Source organism: Lissotriton helveticus, chromosome 2_1, assembly GCF_964261635.1.
Source record: "Lissotriton helveticus chromosome 2_1, aLisHel1.1, whole genome shotgun sequence".
In the NCBI taxonomy this organism is placed as follows: Eukaryota; Metazoa; Chordata; class Amphibia; order Caudata; family Salamandridae; genus Lissotriton; species Lissotriton helveticus.
The window spans coordinates 1460788403-1460810083 of record NC_136059.1 but is presented as its reverse complement, the minus strand read 5'-3'; the positions used below and the strand labels follow the sequence as shown (position 1 = coordinate 1460810083).

The following is a 21681-nucleotide window of genomic DNA, read 5'->3' as shown; positions in this document are numbered from 1 at the left end:
CAATGGAAAGGGCAGTAGTACTGCTATCGTACTCTCCCCTTTGGCCTGTCATCAGCCCCATAGGTCTTCACCAAACTCCTGAGACCAGTGGCGCAAAATCAGACTCTTCTCCTCACCCACTTAGAGTGGATGATGTCCCAGCTAAGGAATCTGGGCTTCGTCATCAACATCAAGAAGTCAATGATAATCCAGAGAACAAATAGAATTTCTGGGTTTTCTGATAAATTCTGTTTCTGCCCAACTTCTCCTACCTCTGAGCAAGATCAGATCTATCAGGAGGGAGATCAAGTCCACTCTGTCCAATCAGATGATTTCTTTATGAGTTCTGGCAATAACTGTGGGCCTGTTGGCTTCATCAATCCAAGTCATCTTCCCCGGGCCCCTTGCATTACCGGGCCCTTCAAAGACTCAAGATTTACTACATTCAGAAGAAATTGAACTACGACCATCTCATTCCCTTATCCCCAGAAGCTCGGGAGGAACTTTGTTGGTGGCTGGAACACATGACAGCCTGAAATGGTTGGGCAATCTTCGGCGCTGCCCCGGACGTGGTTGTCGAGTCTGATGGCATCCGATGGGGTTGGGGCGCTCGGTGTGGAGACTTTGCCACAGGGGGACGTTGTGCCTCAGACGAGTTAAAATTGCACATAAACTGTCTCGAATTGCTAGCCGCCTCATTTGCGATCGGGTCAATTTCCCCTCTGAAGAGCAATTGTTGCATCCTCGTCCGTATGGACAAAGTGTCAGCGGTGAGATATATCCAGTCCCGTATGTTGGTCAATGTAGTAAAGGAGTTCTGGCATCTCTGTCTGGATCACAAGATCACTGTCATAGCAGAATACCCTCCGGGGAAACTCAATCAGGTAGCGGATTGGAACTCCTGGTTCCTCAGGGACTACAGCGATTGGAAGCTTCACCCCATTCTGTTTGCCCAGACCATGAGTATGTGAGGCCCCTGCAAAATAGATCTATTTACCTCTCGCCTCAACGCACAGCTCCCTTTATTCTACAGTTGGAGACCGGATCCATGACGATGGGAACAAATGCATTTCTTCACCATTGGGGGCAGCAGAGGAACTTCGCATTTCCTCCGTTCGCCTTGATCCCGAGAGTGGTGGCCTTTGTCCGTCGGCAGACGGCTTCCATAGTGTTGGTGACACCTTTGTGGAAGACTCAATCATGGTTTCCCACACTATTGGAGTTGTCTGTTTATCTTCCGTTTCAACTCCCGATATTCCCGACGCTTCTCCAGGACTCAGTGGGGGCCTGCCATCCACTGGTCCTGCAGAACCAACTAACTCTGATGGTGGGGACGCTCTCAGGAGACATGAGAGCATTGCAGGCCTTTCACAGGCAGCTGCCGGCTTCATACAACAGGCTTGGGCTCCATCCACCCGAAAGCGGTATTCAGTTTCCTGGAAGAGATGGGTAGGTTGGTGCCTTCAACGGCAGGTGGATCCCTTGGGATCAGATGTGACTGAGATTTTAAACTTCCTTACTGAATGTGCGGAATCAGGCCTTCCCTACAGATCGGTTAACAATTTCAGATCCGCTATCTCAGCAGGCAACGATCATATTGATGGCAAACCTGTGGGGATGCATCCCCTGGTATGTAAATTGCTTAAGGGTGTCAGGGTGGCTTATCCCCCTTGTCCCTGGTATTCTACCCTATGGGATGTTTCCAAAGTCCGAATAATGCAGATCTTTCACTGAAACAATTATCTGCCAAGCTTACCATGTTGCTATGTCTAATCTCCTGTCGCAGGGTGTCTGATGTGCGAGCTTTGGATCTAGCAGGCAGAATGGTTTCTCCACAGGGTGTTTCTTTCATGATCACGAGACGGACAAAAACTATGTCACGTTCGGTGGAGTAACCTTCTTTCCCTCATAAACTATGTGTTTTGCAATGCTTGAAACGTTATGAAGAACGTACTCTGGCACACAGGTTGGACCCGTTGGGTCAGTTGTTAATATCGGTTCAGAAACCGCTAAAACCAGTCTCTGCTGCCACTTTAGCTGGATGGGTTAGATGGGTGATGTCAGAAGCAGGTATTGACATTTCAGTATATGGTGCCCATTCTGCAAGAGGAGCTTTGGCCTCCAAAGCATACATGTTGGGATATCGTTTAAAAGATATCCTGAAGGCAGCTGACTGGTCTACTGATTCTATATTTAAGGTTTTTCACGATAAGCCTATATTTCATGTTTCTTCTGTTGTTATTGATGATCTTTGAACAAGCATAATCAGAAGCCTCCGGTCCTGCTATGGAGTACAACATTTTCCAGCTTTCGCGACAAGAATTTTAGATTCTATTAAGGACACGGAGGCGAGGATTATCCCACCCGTTGGGACTGTTTATTTCAGCTGTTAAGTTGTTTGATGGTTATGTTCATAACAGTATTAAATGCCCACCCTATGAGAATCGAATTTGTGGGTTCCCTTGCTCAACCTTGTTTCTGTTTTAGGAAATGATTCCAACAAGAACTGATGGGCTACTCTGGATGGAGACGGATCATCCCTGTGAGAGAAGCGGATGACCTCGAGATCTGTGGATTATATTCTCAGTTGAGAATGGAAAAAGAACTGTTACCTCTCCGTTGAGAGTTGAGACTTTGTTTGGGTTCGTACTTATGGATTGAGTTCACGCAAAGAAAGAGGAAGCCAGGATGGTGCCTCTCTATTTTGTATACTTTGTGATGTTGCTATTGGCTATGATAAGGAGGCGTGGTTCAAAGCCTCATGGGTAATGATGTTTTTACCTTGTGTAGTTTTACTTTCATTGGCTGCTGTGAGTTCAGTAAAGAACTGGAGACAGCATAATCCTCGCCTCCGTGTCCTTAATAGAATCTAAAATTCTTGTCGCGATAGCTGGAAAATTTTGTATTCAAGCTTTACAGACAGACTGAGGGAGGAGGTGGGCGCAGCCATGGCCAGGCTCCTGGGGAGCAGGAGGACTGTAGCTCCCCAAGACCCTTCATTGGAGGACCAGACACCTAATACCTCCCGTCTGGCTAAACACTTATAAAGTCTCAATGGCAAGACCTATTGGCTATGCAAATGCTTGTTTAAGTCCCTTCTTCTTGCTTTCTCCTCGTTTTAAAAATAAAAAAGCAGTTAGCAGCTCCACCGCCTTCAGACCCCCACAGGTGATTTGTCGCCCTTTATAAATCATTTCTTGATTTATTTAAAATGACTATTTATTTTGAGGAACTGTACTAATAAACATACATTATAAAATGTGTTTTAACAGTGCAAAGATCAAATTACAGTTTATTGTCAACAGACGAAAACAACTATCCATAATATCTCTTTAAGTGAGTTTACCTTAGTGAAGAAACTTAACCCTCAACAGCCCAAGTTTGCCGAAAATACTTTTAATTAAAACAAACATGAAAAAATATCATGACATAAAACATGCTATCTGTCATCTATCATCATTGTTGAGGGAAGGGAGGGAAATTATGACCTACTCGCAGTTTTGCCTCTCATACATCATGGCACCTCCCCACACTCAACTCTATGGTGATAGATATCATACTTCACTCTGCACATATGTATATACACTATATATATCAGTATGCACTTGAGAGCCTAACTTCAGATGTTATGGAATAACGAATGCCAAATTAAAGTATAAATCCATTGGCGGATTTTAATAGGCATGGTCTTTATACTAATAACTAGATGTAAGCTACAGAGAAAATTCCATACAATGTTGGAAAATTCTGTGCACTATATTTTAAAATAAAAATACATTTTTGGGAATATTGACAGTGTTTGGTTGTCTGTAGCAAAAGGAAAAATACCTAATTCTGTAGTTACCAATGTAGAAAAAAACCATGCTTTGCTTTTTCTGCAATAGGGAAGACTGTTGGAAATTAGATCTTCAAGCTTAAGCCAATAGGCACCAACAGAAAATTTAATTTTCAGGGTTTTTTCTAAATTGAAAAAGAATCCATGATCCTGAAGAACTCCTTGTATAGTCTGTACTTATGGTTGTGCCTATGACACAGATGATGCCTTTATTAGAAGATAGTTAAGGTAAGCAAATCGATGAATTCCTTGATTATGTAAAAATGCAACCAGGAGGGGCCAACTCCTTTTTGAGCACTCTAGAAGTGAAGGAAAATTCAGTCAGTCAATCATTTTTATCCCGCTAATAAGAATTCATCAAAAACCCGAATGTGGTGCAGAAATTACTATCTGATATTGCTCATAGGCCGATTGGGGAATCACAATTTGATATCTTACCTCCGTTATTTTTAGCCAAGTCTTTCTGCAACCAGCAAGCATCTTATGTCACCGTCTGCTCTGTGCAGAATCAAATGGCAAAATATGCCCTGAAATAATCCATTATGTCTTGAATATCAACCAAGGGAGGGTTGAGCATCTCTACTCTTTACTTACTTCACAAACTTTTTTTATTTATTTTTTATTTATTCAGGTCAGCAAAAAAGAATACAGACTTACATAGCATAGATACCAATATTACACAATTTACATATTATAGTGACATTTCACGTGTTGACATGTACATCCTATTCTGTTGTCTTTTTAAGTATATTACCCAGCTACATCCATGTACCTAATCACGACGTGTCCCAAGTGTCCTCAGCCTACATGTTTTATGCTCCACCACACCCGTTTTCCTCATCTCCCTTCTCCTCAGTAGTTCCATAGAAGCACCACATTTAAATGTTACTAATGTGCTGTATTATACATTCATTCGTCAGTTTGTGTGGATCGGAGGTATTGTACAAGTGGTTCCCTAAAATTACTTGGTCTAGAGGCCTGCGGCAATTTTTCTGCATATGTCTCCAGTGTCTCTTGGCAATAAGTCATGTCTGCAACCCAGTCCTGGTATCTCAGTGGGCGCCTGCTCCTCTAATGTAGGGTTATGAATCTCTTGGCCAGCACTAATGCCAATGCCAGAAACGTATGCCTCCGGACCAACTGGATCTTGTGCATCCCCAACAGGCAAACTAACGGCTCATTGGGTATCTCCTCCGACAGCATTAGAGCTAGTGTGTCAGTCCCCTCTTTCCAATATGATTGGAGCTGGGGGCATGCTCACGCCATGTGCAAGAAATCCGCACCAGGAGTGCCACATCTTTGGCATTTGTCCTCTATTCATAACCCATATTTGTGCAGTTATGCAGGTGTGTAATAATCTGCAAGTTGCAGTTCCGTCTAAGCATCTGCATCTGCACACAACCCTACTCCCAGTCCTCTTTAGTGATAGAATTGCCCAGTACCTCCTCCCATCTCTGTAGTGTTTTATTTTGTGCACGGATCTGCTCACTCTGGGCCACATTATACAGGCATGTTACTAAGTGTTGGCATGTAGGTGACGTCAACAGGATCTGCAGTGCATTAAGTGTCTGCGGTTTGCCTGGAAATGAAGGGTATAGTGCCATCACCGCCATACGCAGGTGCAAGTAGGCGAATATCTTTAAAGGTGTGCAGTGTGCTCTAACGGAGACATTAGACTGCGATATGAATTGGCGATGCGATAATATATTACTCATAGTGCTAAGGGCCATTTCACACAGTAAGGGCAGCATGTTCTTTTCTTGCATTACCGTTAATTGAGGATAGTGGGACATGGGCAACTCTGGTGCGTATACTGGAAGTTTCTGTGCACGTTTGGGTAGCATATGCCATGCTTGCTATGTACATTGCACAGGATGGATCGCAGTTCTCGGGATGGTCTGTCTCGGGTTTGATATAAAGGTAATCAATGGAGTCGGCTTTACACTTTCCTGTTCCACTGCTATGTGTGGTATATGGCCATGCGGGTGTAACCAGTAATGAGTGTGTTACGCATGCGCACTTTAAAAATTAGAATTGCAAATCTGGTGCTCCAAAACCCCCTTGAATATATGGTTTGGTCAGGTCGTTCCATCCCACTCTCGCCTGCTTCCCTGCCCACGTAAGTCTTAACATGGCAGTGCGCAGTTTGGTGCATTTTGATTGAATAAGCCATATCAGTATGTTCATAAATAAGTAGAGGAACCTTGGTAGTACAATCATCTTTTGTATGGCTATTCTGTCAGCTATTGAAAGCGGTAATTTAATCCACCCCTCTATCTGGTCCTCTAATTTGGATATAGCTCTGCCATAGTTTCCTCGGATCACCATTTCCAGATCCCGGTGTATCCAGGTGCCAAGATATTTCACAGGTTCAGACTGCCATTACAATGGGTAATCCAAATTTGGCTCTGTTGTGATAGTGGTTAGTGGTATCACCACTGATTTATCCCAGCTAATACTGAGTCCCGAATAGTTTTCGAATTTGATGTATTCTCTAATGGGTTTGTTTAGGTTGGTGTCCGGATGTCGTGCATAGAGGACCATATCATCAGCATACAATGATCTACTGACTGGTCGAAGATGGAATTGCAGTGCAGTGTCCGCATGTTTTTGGCATATTTTACATGCCAGGGGTTCTAACGCTAAAGTGAGAAGAAGCAGCGAAAGTGGGCACCCCTGCCTAGTCCCATGGCCTATCCTAATCGGGTCTGATGTAGTGCCATTGACTCTTATGCTTGCACTTGGCTCCATATACAGTAGCGCAATCCAGTGCAAAAATGGTTCAGAAAAACCCATTCTACGTGGCACCATAAACATAAATGACCATTCCATGGAATCGAAAGCTTTTGCTGCATCTAGTAGAGCTGCAGCAGCTGGCAAGTCTAGGTTCAAGTGGTGAAACATTGCAAATATTGTCCTCAAATTTTGCATGGTGGATCTTGTTGGTATAAATCCAGCCTGATCTGGCAAGACCAACTTGTGCATCAGAGGTTGTATCCGTGTTGCAATAATTTTAGCTACAATTTTAGTGTCTATGTTTATTAAGGACAGGGGACGATAAGATTCACATTTTAATGGGTCTTTATCTGGCTTGGCGAGAGTAATCAACAGCGCTTCACGTAGAGACACCGGCAATAAGCCTTCTTCATAGGCCTCCTCATACATCTCAGCCAGATGTGGGATTAATAAGTCCCGGTAAACATTATAGAACTCCCCAGGGAGTCCATCCAAACCAGGTGCCTTATTATTTGGGAGAGAGTTAATTGCCTCTTTTATCTCGTCCGCAGTAATATGATGACAAAGAAATTCACGGTGTTCATTCGACAACCATGCTACGGCAATGTCATCTAAATATTGGTGTATCTCAGGTGGAGACATGTTAGACCGTGTTGAATAGATACTGGTGTAGTATTCTGAAAAACAGTCCAGAATCGATGTGGTGTCATACGTAGGATAACCCTGCATGTCTGTTATTTAAGTTATGTAGGACATTGTGTGCACAGGGCGTAATTTGTTTGAAAGCGCTCGTACTGGTCGCCTACCCTACCCGTAGCTTCACGCTGTATGTCTGCGCGAGATATACTTTATCTTGTCATATGCAAATTCAAGATAGGTATCTAGTTTCAGCCTAATTTCGGCCAGTATCTTGAGGTCCTGTGTGGTCGTGAATTCTGTTTCTAACTGTTGAATGTCTCGTTCAACCCTGGTCAACTGCTGTTGAATGTCTTTTAAAATACCTGCATGTTTGCCAAGATAGTGACCGCGAATCGTGACTTGAAAGGCTTCCCATAATGTCATTGCACTACTCACAGATCCCACATTGTGTTCAAAGTAGTCTACTATGTCTTTGTATAGTTCGGAGCACAATTCTTGGCCCAGCAGCGCACTTTGTTGTAAGCGCCCTGTGAACTGCCGCAGAGTGTGCGTGGGGATAGCAGGCTCAAGTCGAACTGGTGCATGTTCTGACAGTGTCCTAGGCATGTGTTCGATAGACATGGTCCACGTGCAGACCTCCTGCGTGGCTATCCAGAAATCAATTCTGGACCATGTACCATGGGTTGTATATATGCAAGTGCCCTCTTTTAGGCCTGGGTGGTCCATGCGCCAGATATCTAACATTGCATATTCCTCCATGCCTTCTCTAAGCGCCTTTGCTGCCTGTCTCCCATACCTTGGTTTACCTGTGGACCTGTTATGGGATGGGTCTAAACATGTATTTAAGTCCTCACCCCATATGACTGCTGTGGGGCGATAGGGTACGCAGTGTAGCCCATATTTGTGCAAAGAAAGCTAGGTCGTCTGTGTTTGGACCATATTTCGTGACGATAGTCAGGGTTGTGCCTCCAAAGTTTCCCTGGACTATAACATAGTAATGTGAAGGGAGTGCTTCTCCTAATAAGGAGCGTATTGCCTCTAGCATATGTAGAATATGAAGCTGCCATACGATAGGAAACCCATCTTGCACCTATTCTACCTTCTGTGTGATTGGTAAGGTGTGTCACCTAAATACAGGCGATATCTAGCTTGTGGCGGTCTAAATATGCAAGATCCCTGTGGATTTTCAGCGGATTTTGTAGGCCTCGGACATTCCATGTCATAAGTGTCAGTGGTCTTGTGTTAGGGGAACTGTGAGCCATACTTTATAGCGTAGCTGGATTGGGCTTGTCGATATCTTGTGTGCATGTCCCAAGTATTGCCTGTGGTACCTGCTGTACTTTTGCCAACCATGTTTCTTGAATGTTCACCCCTCCCTCCCCCCTCCCACTTCGCCGTCCCAATTCCAGGAAAGAAAATCCCCCAAAAACTGTAACAGTCCTGCCTCCCCCTTTCCCATCCCCATAAAGGAACTTTAAATTGATGTGGTGCATACAGGTTGGCGGAAGCTGCCAGCCAGGGTACCCCGGTGAGAAAAATATCACACGGGTGGTCGTTTTTTTAAGCATAATGTCTAATGCACACTTTAAACCTGCAGCTAACAGGAGGGCCGTGGGTCTGCCCAGTCTCATCATTGTCCACAAGTGTCTCCATAACTTACTGAATGTGTTTGTGCATAACACACATGATCTTGACTATGTTAAGTTAGCCCCAGCAATATATTTAACACTTATCTGTGTCTTGTAGGTTGCATAGTCTTGTTCTTTGAGTTTACATCTCGCATAGGCTCACAATCAGTTCAGAGAGGGCAAATTTGTTAGTCAATATCTGAGGTGCCCGTCTGCTCTTCCGGCCTCCCCTCTGTGATTTCCTGCGGGTAGTCTGGGATCCTTTCTGTTGTAAAAATGTAAGCATGTCCTTAGGCTCAGTGTACATTGTGGTCTTGCCTCCGTCTGTTACTCGCAGTCGAGCCGGGTAGATCATTGCATATGGTATATTTTGGTCACAAAGCTTTTTTTTTTACTTGCAAGTACTTTTTCCGTTCTTCTTGGACTTGTTGCGTAAAGTCGGGGTAGATGGAGATGTCCATTCCTTCATGTTTTAAGCTACCCAATTCTCTAGCCTTGCGGACCGTGGCATCGCGGTATCAACAGTTTAAAAGTTTGGCTATGATCAGCCGGTGTCTGGCACCCGGCGGAGGTGGCGGGGCCAGAGACCTGTGTGATCATTCAATGATAAATGCATCTGAAAAGATTTCCCTGCCCAGCAGTGTTGTTAGCAGATTTTCAATATATTTTTCCATTGGCCCGGAGTTCGTTGTCTCTGCAATTCCCATAAATCACAGATTATTTCTCTGCGAGCATGCTTCAGAGTCTTCGGGCCTTGCCATTAGGACTGCCAGAGTTGTGTCCATCTTCCCCTGCCTTGTGTCCATTTGTTGTTGTCCATCTTCAGCTTCGGAAATTTTACGTTCCGCCATGTCTATGCGTTACGTATGTCTGTCCAGCTGTTCGGACATCCGATCCACTCTATATTGGATAGGGCGGCTTGTATTGTGGAAAACATAGAGTGCACATCTCCAACAGCTTCAGCGCCCACAGTCGGCGCAGCACTCTGCACAGTTTGCTGGTCATCCTGGCTGTTCTCAGATACCTTTTTTGGCTGTTCGAATTGGAACTTTGATTGAGTTCTGACCAGTTTCCCCATGTCTTTGCTATATGTTGCATGGGGAATCATGCCTGTGGGACTACACAGTCAATGTGCACGGAATGCAGAATTTTCTAGTAGAAAGATTGGCCAGACCAACATGTCTGCACTACTGTGGCACGCCCAAGGCCGCCAAGTCTGCAGTGTTCAACCTGGTTTAAGTGGCAACCCAGCATAGACCTTTACCTCCAAAGCTAGGATGAGAACGAGTTCGCTGGGGGGGAGACAAACCTCTGAGCTCCCAGCAAATCAGAAATCGATAACTCCACAATGCCCTCCCGGCGAATTTGTCTGCCCCAGTTCTAAGTGAATATGCTCCATAGGTCTGCGCTGAGGGAAGCGGCCTTCGTGCCCTTGACACAAGCAGGGAGGTCTTGTAATTGCGAATGTTAATGCCTGATTTTTGTCGCTACATGTGCTCTCTTGTTTAGTCCATTCAGGGCCTGTTTACCTGCCATGAAGCAGTATTGAAAGAGGACAGAATCGCGTATTTGGAGTTTCCACTGTCCCGGCCACAGATCCACACCAGCGGCGCGCAATCCACTATTCCTGTGCTCTCAGGGGGGTCCCTCAGGCTGTTCCTGCATTCACCTGCAGCTGCTAGTTTCCTCCTCCATGTGCCGGAGCACCAGCAGCAATGTAGGCGGTTTTAATAATGTAGCTCCTGTTTGCCCGCAGCTTTGTGCCACTCTCACCTCTGCTTTGCGCTGCAACGTGTCTCGGACTGCAGGCCCGTTGCTGCAGCCGGGGCTTCAGTAGTAACGTAGGCAGTTTGTTTTTCTTTGCCCGTTCCCACCAATGTCACCCCCAGTGCAGTCGTGTGTCGTGCAGCGTCCCGAGCGCCAGGCCCACCACCTCTGCCGCCAGCCCCACGCTAGGACGCCCCCACCTTCTCCATGTCCAGATCACTGGTTCCGGTAGTTCTACACCGTCTGCCCCCAGGGCACCTTCTCTGTCAGAACTGCTTCCCACTGAGGAGAGCAGCTTCAGCTCCCTCACCGATCTCCACCAGAGACTGAGCCCGCTGTCTCCATGTGTAGATTCAGCTGCCTCAGCCACTGGATCTCAGTCGCACGGCCAGGCACAGCTTGAACCCGCAGTTTCACTTTTGGTCACGCTCCGTAGGCCTCACCTCAGCAGCGCGTCCGCGCATCGTTGTCTTGGTTCTGGGCTGGTCTGGACAGCAAAAATAGACTTCCCAGAAAGCCGTCGGCTTCCAACGTTTTTATTTCATACATTTAGAACATTTGCAGGTTTTTGGTGAAGGATAAATTCAGGATGTTAAAGCGGCCGAAAGAGCTCGCTCAGAAAGCGGCCATCTTCAGGCATGGCTAGCTCCGCCCCGCTACTTTAAGAACTTTATTTCACATTGTTTGTGGTGTATAAAAAGTGCATACAACACAATTAATACAAGCATATTGCAAAGTCCATATATCTTAAAACAATCAAAGTAAAAATGCACACTAGGGGCCCAATACAATGCCGTAGAAAATGGCCCCAACCATCGGTCAGAGCCGTTCCTACGGCATTGTAGTCACCTGTTTGGATTAATTTTCAACTGACACATTTTAATAGAGTTGGTCAGAAATTAATCCAAACAGGAGTTCTGAATGGCTTACAATGGGCTCGGAGAGCCCGTCTGCCGTTCGGGAAGTGGCGTACAATCCCAAGGGCAGCTCTTTCAGCCCGAGGGAGTACGACAGCAGATTCCCAAAGCCTTCCGGTGCCGGCCTTTCGACACAGAATGGCTGTGGGAATCTGACTTTTGGGGCCCTCAGCAGGGCCCCCATGGGTGCAAGGCCTTCGGATGGCAGCCTTGGTGGCAACAATAGTGCCCCCCTTTGATCTCTGCACCTGGTGGCAGGCACATTGAGGTGCCTGCCACAGGGTGCAGGGTTGAACTGCACCTCATCTCTTTACAATGAGAGCATGCATTCTGGTCGGAATGCATGCTCCCATTGTAAATAATAGGATTATGACCGAACAGTGTTCAGTCGCATCCTACTTGGTGCGTCATCGAACCGGGCCACAGGTAGTAAAACATCTAAAAAAAATAAACAAAGTTCCTATATGCCTAACAACTTTCACCCTTGTGTTATCAATTAATCCTCATAAAACCTGATCTAGTGTTCAGGGGCTTTTAGCCAATAGCCCTATACGTTACCTTAAAACATTTTGGCTCAGCAATTCATAGTTATCTATTCATGGGACTTTATACAACTTGTTTTCCCTAATCATAATACAAGAGAGGGAGTTATAATGAATCAAAAACAGTTAATTTCGGCTTCCCTGGAGGCCAATAAAGGTCGTAAGCTTAGGACACATATTCTCTATTCCATAGGTCTAATGTTCTTTCCTGTGTTTCAAGGATGACCAAAGAAAAGTAGCAAGTACACAGCACACCAAAGGATCCACAAGCTATTGGAAGTGTAAAAGTGCTAGCCTATGATGAGGAAAGATAGCACTGTGCAAGTAAATACATATTCTTTTCCTTTGACGAAAGGAGAATGAGAAAAAGAATATGTGCTGAACTGACTAAACAGATGTGTCCTCACAGGGGCAGAGGGACTCACTTTTGTGTGAGTGGGTATCTTCCGGAAATCCCAACATAAGTGGTATAAAATTTGAACAAAAATGAACCAGAATAAAATGATACTGCAAATTATGCACAAAAGCCAAATAAAATTGAGTATCAGTGTTCACTGTTGGATACTTGTTATATACACTAACACTCTTTGGGTGTTTACTTTCCATCCTTCTAATGGCAGCAACATTTGCCAGAAAAATCTGCTTCAATTTAGCCTTAGGAAAGTTAACACATAATTCAAGGCAAGCCAAGCTTGACAGCGTGGAACCTACATATCCGTTCCAGGGAATCTTGTTAGCAAGATTCAATATAAGACAGTCTCATAACACTGCCTGGTCTAAAGGGACTGTCTCCCTCCTCCAAATGGACTTTAACAGTAACAGGGGGGCTAGGCAAATTGCATCACTAATATATGGGAGTCCCAACTCACTATGGCAGATATAATTTGAGCAACTTTGGGGCAAAGATAGCAATCTTTTGGCAAAAGCATATTCCACTTATTGCCTGGGGTCTATGTCCGTCATACCCGACACTGCTGCCCATAAGTTGCTATAGCCTTTTTTTGCCACATAAATGTGTAAAAGTTCAGGGACAGGCTTATTCCCCAACTTCTTTGTAATATTAAAACGTGCTGCAATACATCTATCAAAGTAAAGGGCTCTATTTAAACCCATATATTTCCATACAAGTACCCCATCAAAAAGTATGCCAAGATATCAAAACTAATCTGCCACCTCTATTCTGTGATGGGCTAAATGGACAACTGGGGGTTTCTTCAAGGGTGACCCCATAATCAAAACATATGATTTTGATTTGTTCACACGTAAATCCAAAGTGTCCATAACTCTAGTATACTCCTCTATGAGACTCTGCATTGCCCTGGGAGTTCTAACTAAAAGCACTCCATCATCTGCATGGAGAAGTATTGGGAAGGGGGCCGCTTCAATATAAGAGTCATCCTTGGGACATTTACCTAAACCCACTCCATTGGTGTAAAAAGAGAACAGGAATGGAGCAAGCGTACAGCTCTGTCTCCCTCAACACCTGATGCAAAATGGTTTTGTGCATGCCCCCTCTCTTCCCAACTGGACACAGGCTGTTGCCCCTGTATAAAGCTTCCTAATAAAAAAAAAAAAAACTTTATTCGGTTATAAAAATATATAAGCATAAAAGCACATACATATAATCATACATTCCAAATATACCATTAGGAATATGTTAAAAATGAGAAACATCATAAAAAATAAATCACACTATGATTGATTTTCTCCGTCTAAAAACACTTTTTAAAAACACAGACACCGAGAATACAACCATAATTGTCTCTAATTGCTGGAGTATCAAAAGAGCAGGGAGGCAAAGCCTCATTCCTGATTCTTTTAGTATAGGAACAATCCATTTTTTCTTGGCAAGGTATAAAATTTACAGAAAAATAATACATGCATCGTTTACTGATCAGATGTGTCATCACAGGGGCATTTACAAAGCAATTTTGTCCAATCATTGACTACGGGGAAACTAAATATTCTGTGTATGGAACCCATGCGAAACCTTGTTAGCAGAAATTGGTCATAATCTTTCATTGGCAGGCGTATGTATAGCTAAAGACAGAAGGTAGAGTAAGATTGTGTGCCTGAACCGAGATGTTATTTATTTCGGCACACTGTCTTTGTCCGGCCAGAAAATTCAGACAAGTGGACTTAAGATTTTTCTGCTCATTTCAACCATAGTAGATGGTTTGTCAAAAAATGTGTGTAAACCTAATTTATTTAAATTTTTTTTAAATAGGACATCCATCCAATCCTTGTTGCTCCATCCATGCCCATTCTATTCACTAAAATTCCCCTATTAAAATGTGTCTCCTCTGTGGTCCATATCCTGTGCCATAGGAGGACAGGTTGAATCTTTATTATATCTTCGATATAAGTCAGTCCTACTGCCGCATGGCATACACAAGAGGAGGTACTATTGGGGACCATCAATAAAAATTTTAAAAACATGTTTTCAGCAACCTGGATTGAGCCCACATCTGCATATCCCAATATGCCCATATGCCTGCGCCATATGTAACAACGCTAACACATTTTGCCTTATAGATTCCACAGCAGGACGTCTACCCAGTATCCTGCTGAAGTTGGAAAGAGCCGACAAGGTCTTAATGTAGAGCAACCTCCTTGTTCTTACTGCCTGCACCCAGGACCCCGTACAATCAAACAGTATCCCCAGAAAAGAGAATGTCTTTGTAATATCAATCCGCTTATGATCGATAAAATAGATTTCCTCTTAAAACATCCTGGCCCACAATTTATTACATATGTTTTTGATGTATTTATAATGAGACATGTATCTAACATGTGGGTTTCAAAGCTGGAGACTACCTTTTGCAATCCCAATGGAGTACGCGCCATTAATACCACGTCATCCGCGTATAGTAATGTGGGAATGGGCCGCTTACCAGCCTGAGGCAGATCATTACAGTCTTCAACTAGAACTTTTTCGATACTATTTATGTACATGGTAAAAAGGAAGGGTGCAAGAACACACCCTTGCCTGACACCTCGTTTGACTTCAAAGTGACTTGTACATTCGCTTCTATCCCAAACCTAACCCATGCCCTAGCCCCTAAGTAAAACTCTCTAATAAAGGAAATTAAAAAGGAATCGATGCCCATTTCTTCTAGGGTAAGCCAAATTTTTCTGTGGTTTACACAATCAAAGGCCGTTGAGAGATCAACGAAGGCCAAATACAAGGGCCCCTTTTTGTCATTGGTATACTTATTCAATAGAATATTTAAATGTAATCCATGTTCTATGGTACCTAATTGTAGGTTGCTGATCACTGAGTGTTCTTCCACCCAGTCTTGTAACCTGTTTAATATAACTCGGCTCATAATTTTTAAAGTCGAGTCTAATAGTGATATAGGTCGTTAACAGGCCGGATTGTTTCTGTCCCCTTTTTTGTATATTGGTACGATAATAGACTCATACCATGTTGTAATGAAGCCAGTTGGGATTGAAGCATTAAATACTTGAGTAAGTAACGGGCCCCATAAGGCAATGTTAGTTTTAAAAACATCAGCTGGAATGCCGTCAGACCACGCAGCCTTCTCTTCTAGGCTTGACTCAATCCCTAGATCAACCTCGGTTGAATAATGTGGCATTCCCTATGTCACTAAGCCTCAGACCTCGTTTCTCTCTAGCAACCAGATGTAATAGATCCGAGTCACCCTCGGTAATCACAATCTCGGGTAATTGGGAAGTTGTTGCATCATACAAAAGTGAAAAGTACTCGATCCACCTATTCTCGGGGATAGCGACCTCAATTGTTGATGCCACCTTATCTTTAAGGAATGGTGCATTAACAGCCCTCCAGAAAGCACAGGGAACTTTAGTAATTGATGCATCATGAAGCTCTGTCCAGGCCTCAGCTTTCAGTTTGTCCTTTCTATCTTTTAGGGCCAGCGTATATTCTTTCCGTGCCCTTCTAATTTTATCTGTCTTCAAGGTTACCATGCAAAGCATGTTTTAGATTTCTGGGGTTCTACCAAGCCTTCTTCCCTTTAGATTTACACTTTTGCTTAATACTGATAGTAATAGCCTTTTTTATATAGTCTGTGATTACAATAAAGTTATCAATAACGTCCTTAGGTGGGGCATTTTCCTCCAGGCATATCATGATTGCATCCTTAAAATTAGTTACCACCCCTGCCGCAAAGACTGAGGGCATCACCTTCTCCCAACTCAGACTGTCACTATTCTGTCTGGATAAGGAGATATGTTCAAGAATAGTGTTTGGGCCATTGGCTTTGCCTGCAGTTTGTTCAAATAGTGTTATTCCAACACTCTGCGGAAGATGGTCACTCAGTGCAATTTGATGTTGGGTAAAGTCTTCCACAATAGACCCGTAGCGATTGGAAACCAAAATGAAGTCTATTATGGAGCCTGATCCGTGCCCATTAAATGTGGGGACCAGATGCACCGGGGGACAGCTGAGAGCATTAGCAAAACCCAGGTCAAGATCAAATACTAATTAGTTTAAACATTCTCCATATGATGTATGTGGGAAATATGGAAAAAATCTCCATATCTTACGTTAAACCACAGTTCCCATTATCAAAATGTTGGCAGAGGGCCGTATTGAAATCTCCACCCCATAGCGTGATCACATCTTTGTTCCCCAGGTCCTGCAGCTTATATCATTGTCCACGTATAGCCTTCAGTATACCGTCTCGTAAACCTTGTGTAATGTTATTGTAGTAATTCACAAGTACTACTGAACAGTTAGTATTGACCTTCAAGCTAACAATTTGATAAAAATTGTCCTCCCGTGTCAGGTCTATTTTTACAAATGTAGCTAAATTAGAAATATACGTGCACAAACCCCCCTTTGCTCTACCATAAACAGAGGCTGTTGCATTAGTGTGAAGAGTTCTGTAACCATTAATGTGACATGGTTCTGTCACCCAAGTTTCTTGAAGGCTAAAAACATCAAATTACTGAATAAATTGATACCATATTACAACATTCATTTTTGATTTTAAGCCAGCAGTGTCCCAGAACATGAAATTACATTTACCCTTCCCTGTGGGAGCTTTCACAGTTACCAAACTTTCTGCATTACTCAAACCAGGAGTGGTATCCCTACATGTCAAATGTGGAACATCAACTATAACAGGTTTCTCTAATATCGCCCTAGATAATTAGTCAACCTCTTGCCTATACGCCGGCACTTCATTATTATGTATTTCCATACCTCCACTAACTCCTTTATCGGTCTCAACCATAAATTTCATTGATATTTGGTCTATACAAAGAGCTTTTATATTTTTTGCGGATTCCCTCGGCCAGGCTTTCCCAAATGGTTTTGGAACTTCCCACAGGTTCGCAAACTCATTCCCAATTTGTCAATCTACTTCTTCCAGATTCTGCAGTATATGAAAACTATTTCAAGTGGGTATGCCATAACCTAAACTGGGCAATGTCCACCGAGCAGCATTTCTCTGTGTCCCAAAACCAAAATGACTAGGTTTATAAAAGTTACCTAGTGGAACAATATTAATATGGTCTCCACCTATTGGAATATTGTGTACCCTGTCTAAAATTGCCTTGGTCAAATGAGGGGTTTTAAAATTCAAAATTACACAATCTCTCTCATTATTTTTCGGTCCCCTTCCTATCCAATCCCACCCTTCTAGACATTTTAAATTCCTTAAACATGTACTTGCACATGCATCAACGTAGGCTTTTGCGATTCCTAAATAGCGATTTTTAAGGAATCGCTATTTAGGAATCGCAAAAGCCTATGCATGTAGGAATTGCTATAAAACTAGTGATTCTTAAACATTCCTTAATTGCTACTCGCAAATTGGTAGTCGCAATTAAGGAATGAATTGGAGATTGCATGAGCACTTTGCAAGTACGAGTAGGTACTCGCAAATTGCTCATGCAATTTCAAGGGTGCAAGGGTGTCAAAATGACACCCTGTTGCACCCCTGAAGTTGATCTCTGCACACATGAAACTTTGAAAAATGCACAAAAGTGCATTTTTAAAAGTTTTTGCAAATTACCATGAAGTTCAACTTCATGGTAATTTGCTACTCCTATTAGAGAAATCGGAAATAAGTCATCCCCCCGCAAGTTAAGGCATGGGGTTCCACAGGGCTCAAGTTTGAGCCCCACGCTGTTTAATATTTATATGGAGCCTTTGGCACATATTGTGGAATCGTATGGTGTGGATATCGTCACATACGCTGACGATACCCAACTAATAATTCAACTTGCCAATAACCAACCTGAGGAAGCCATTAATTTCTCCAACTGTATGCGGGCAGTGGCTGGGTGGATGAACAACAACTGCCTTCGCCTTAATGGCGAAAAAACTGAGCTGCTAGTGATCGGTAAATCGTCATCTACCTGGTCGCAGGTCTGGTGGCCGATGGAACTAGGGCCTATCCCCCGCCCAGCAGAGGCTGTAAGAAACCTGGGAATCATGATCAATACGGAGTTGTCCTTCAAGCAACAAATCAATAAAATCACTGGTAAATGCTTTGGAATTCTTAAAACCCTCCGCAAAGTTCTTGACCTGCTCCCCTTTGGTGTCAGGAAGAAACTTATCCACGCCCTAGTCACGCCGCATCTGGACTATGGCAATGCCCTTCTCCTTGGCCTGAGCAAAAAAGGCATTCAACAACTTCAGTGTGTCCAAAATGCCGCCGCCCGCTTAGTATTAAACCTTCCACGTAGGGCATCCGGTACAACGGCATTACGCAAACTTCATTGGCTCCCCATTGCGGAGCGTATTAAATTTAAGGCACTATGCATGGCTCATCGCATTGCTCAGGGAAAAGGCCCCAAATACCTGCAAAGACTCCTTATCACCCATCGCCCTACCCGAAATCTTAGATCCGCTGGAGCGATGTTATTCAAACTCCCCCGCGTTTATAAGTCCAGAATGGGAGGTAGCTCATTCCGCTTCTTGGCTAGCAAGCATTGGAATGGCCTCCCTCTGAATCTTCGGATGGAGCCCTCCGAAACAAGATTCAGACAGAATCTAAAAACTCATCTTTTTCCAAAGTAAGTGTATCCAGACACTTCGGGGACTTATTGCATCTTGGTTTCAGCTTCATTTGGGAGCAGCAGTTTTTCAGCGCGGGGACACACCGTCACAGGTGTAACCAGGCGCTTAAGAAATGGTCTTATTATTATTATTATTATTAATGTTTTAACTTTCATGCATTGCATTTAAGGAATCTCAATTTGGGATTCCTTAAATGCAATTGCAATTTAAGGAATCGCAATTTAGAGATTCCTTAAATTGCGATTTTTGCATTTGGGATGATGCATCCCAAATGCAAAAATACCGATGGCAAAGGGGCGGATTCTGAGAATCTGTCTGTTTCCGACCGGTTTTTGGTTTGATGCATATGCCTGGTAGTCTATTAAGCCAGTTCTGGTTCTCAACCATGATAACAACTTATTTCTTAGGCTTTCCAGTGACTCATCAGACCCTTTATGAACCCTTGGGACGTTGGATAGGACCACAACGTACAGAGTTGCAGCCGGGGGAAGATCTATATATGGCACTACTTTCTCAAACTCCATACTTCTCGGAGCATCTACCATTCTAGACCCACTATGCTTCTCATATTGATTATTATCACGTCCATTGACAGCAGATGGTCTAGTACTAGTCACTATATACCCATTCCTATTTCCAGTTTTACAAGGCGGACTTTGGGTATGACTTTGTAAGTTTTTGCCCGGTTCTGGAGTAATGTTATCTGTTACAAGGGGAGTAACCTGGGATTGTAGTGGGGTTACACCTTGACTACGGGATTTGATCACAGCTTCTTCTATAGCTCCCAATATTACGCTTAATTTCCCAAGAATATCCCTAAGATAAATATCTAACGCGTCCAGTTTATTTTTTATTCCATTTAAAACTTTATTCTGCAACCGCGCCTCTGGTCTGGGTAGAACTTTTGTCTTCCCACTTTGTTTGTTTTGTGCCAATGTCCTGCCCTTTTCTGTTGCTTTTAATTGTGGTGAGGTTACTGCAGCCACATCCATTATAATATGTTCCTTGTCCTGCTTTTGGGGTTCATCTGGATTTTGGGATCGCTTAGGGGGGGGCTGAGGATCACTCTCTGGGTCAGTACAATCAATATGGTCGGAGATATTAACCACACAAACATTGATGGCATCAGATCCATCTATATTGCCCGATTTTACTAATTGGGGATCCAATAATATTTATTATTCATTATTAACACAGGTGGGTACAATGAGGCCTTCTATACTGTTGAATTTATCTGACGTCATAGCCTCTTCCACATTTAATATTTGTTTATCAATAGCACCCTTTGCACCAGTAAGATAATTCTTTAGCGATAGGCATGGCCCTTCCCCTGCTTTTCCCAGTTTCTTATTAGACACTGCACTTGCTGTTTTTCGTTTCCCCATATTGGATGTGAACAATACACTTGAGAACTTTTACAATAAATACCGCCCACAAGAGAGTGCCACTCAAGCCCACTCGAGTCCAGAGTACCTTGCATATAAAGGTGGCTTCTACAGGCTATTTGGATGTTAGTGTTCCCAAAGGAAACGTCCGCACTATTCTTTAGAAAACATATATATATATTTGCAAATGGTACACGAAGAATTACCAAAGAACATTCACAACAATCAGTATCTCTTGGGTGCTAAAGAAATTCCAGGCACCTACTACCCAAAGGTGCTATAGGCAGACACAGGATGTGCATGCCACTTAAACGTTTGAAAGAAGTTCTAATTACAGCACTCCAAATACATGTATATATGTCAGTTTTGGGCTTCGGTATCTTGCCCTCAGCACAAAAAACAGTTTAAGGCTGTTATTATACAATAGTCTAACAAGCTAGAGCACGAATCACAATAGATGAAAAAGGGGTCCGCAATTCTCAAGACACATTCAATTGAAGTCCGAGTCAGTTCTCTTCAATATATTCTTTATTCAAATTTCATAAAAAGTTCTCCCAGCACGTAAATCGCCAACACGTGTTTCGTCTCACACTGAGACTTCATCAAGGCTGGAAATATTAAATACAAATATTTATTTTACACAAATATACACTATTTACATATTAAAAGAAGAAGTAATGTGCATTGTCACAATACATAATACTAATCAATATCAACATTTTATGAACACTACAAACAAATCCAAGACATCAGTCCATTCTTATTTCATATATAAACATGATTTTAGTACAGTTCATGATCCTGACAGAAAAGAGGTTATATACCGAATCATGGTAGGACAAAGCACAGATATGCTCTAAATGCCTAAGAAAAAAGATTACTATAGATACAACACAACATGTGGTTAGCTTAACTAAAGTTCTATACTCAAGGACATTTGATTATTGAGTACACCAAAGAGTAATAAGTAAAAAGTGGAAACCCACCATAGATAAGGTGAAGGAATGTCGTGTTGATGTAAAAGAGTTGTAAAGCGCACTGCAGTCACCAAGTGATGGAACACCTAAGAAAATAAGGTCCAGTATTAACACGTGAGATCTTGTAACCAAATACACGTTAATGTCAAGAGACCATGTACCACCATATCAATGGATCAATAGAGGCGATACTGCATAAAAGTCAGAATAGAAATATATAGAGACAAGGAAAATCATGACGTACAAAGAAACCAATTCAGA

At 43.1% G+C, this 21681-nt stretch overlaps 1 long non-coding RNA gene across 1 annotated transcript in view; it reads right to left on the bottom strand.

Moving 5' to 3' along the window:
- Positions 1-20967: 20967 nt before the first annotated feature.
- Positions 20968-21681, bottom strand: part of LOC144819799 (uncharacterized) — a 127789-nt gene continuing 127075 nt past the window's right edge. The window contains exon 3 of the long non-coding RNA XR_013607572.1: positions 20968-21051. This is a non-coding gene — a long non-coding RNA (uncharacterized LOC144819799). The remainder of the gene's footprint in view (positions 21052-21681) is intronic.